Genomic DNA, 1453 nt, shown 5'->3' with positions numbered 1-1453 from the left:
GTAAGTTTCACTTCCCCAGTGTGGCCCAGGCGCACTTACTTTTTTTTGCTATTTAATACCAGCCAGATTTCAACTGAAGCAGATCTTGATCCTTTTTTCTCAAGTAGTTTTTCTCAGTAGTAATTTATACATTTTACGTAATTAGTAGCGGCACATTGGGTGAACTAAATGCATTCATACATACATATTTATGTACAACTGTAGGTAATATTGTATGACTCTCCCAGGTAGGTTAAGTGCGGGTGATAAACCCATGTAGCATAGTCAAATACTGTGTACATACCTACGATTAAAATGGGGGAGAAAATTACAATTTCGGCATTTGACTGGAAAAAAACTCTAAAATACACACAAATTGTGGTTTCCAGGACATGTACGAAGTGATTAGCACAGCAGCGTCCTTCAACTTGTCAATTCGCGGGAAATTCCCCGATTTGCAGGGAATTCCGGTTTAAGAGGCAATCGGGGAATGGGTACTTTTTTCGGGGATCTGGGCATGTTATTTTTATATCTTAAAGTAACCAAATTAGACGAATATGTTAATTTTTACCATTTCACCCTTTTTGGAGCAGTGATGGGCACACCTAAATACTTTTGTACTTAAAGTACCACTTTGGGTACTAAATACACAAATACTTAGTATTTTTTGTATGACTAAATACCCAAGTACTATTTACTTAGGTATTTAGGAGCTTCTAAATACCCAAGTACTATTTACTTAGGTATTTAGGAGCTGCTAAATACCCAAGTACTATTTACTTAGGTATTTAGGAGCTGCTAAATAACCAAGTACTATTTACTTAGGTATTTAGGTGGTGCTAAATACTCAAGTAAAAAGTATTTAGGTATTTAGGAGCTATTAGATATTAAACTAAGAAAAACTTGAGTATTTAGGAGCTGCTAGATACCAAAGTACAAAAAACGAAAGTATTTAGCAGGCGCTAAATACTCTGGTCCAAAGTACTCAGGTACCTTGGGGATGCAAAATACTTTCACTAAAGTACCAAGGTATTTTAGTCGATGGCTAAATACTTTCAAACTAAATACTGTATAGTTTTGGAGAAATTTAGAGAATTAACACCTCAACTTACTTTACCACAACTCACCTCACCTCTCCTCAAATCAACTCACCACATACAAACTCACCACATCTCACTTAAACTCACCACACCTCCTACTGGTACACCAAAACCCGCCAAATCTTAACCCACCACAGTTGAACTCATCACTCTCGTTCTCACCACACCTCACCTAAACTCACCACACCTCAATTTGGGAACTGTTTCTGGATTTGAGAGATACTTCAGACTAAATCAGGATTTAGAAGACCATTTCGGGGTTTTCGGGACTATTTTGGGATTTTCGAAGCTATTTCGTAATTCTTTAGGGATTCCCGGAAACTGTTTAAGATTTTCGGGATTTTCGAAACGACTTTCAAAATATTTAGGGATTT

This window comes from Rhagoletis pomonella, unplaced genomic scaffold (genome assembly GCF_013731165.1).
Source record: "Rhagoletis pomonella isolate Grant_MI unplaced genomic scaffold, Rhpom_1.0 Rhpom_scaffold_00003, whole genome shotgun sequence".
Lineage (NCBI taxonomy): Eukaryota > Metazoa > Arthropoda > Insecta > Diptera > Tephritidae > Rhagoletis > Rhagoletis pomonella.
Note: the sequence above shows the minus strand (reverse complement) of the source record.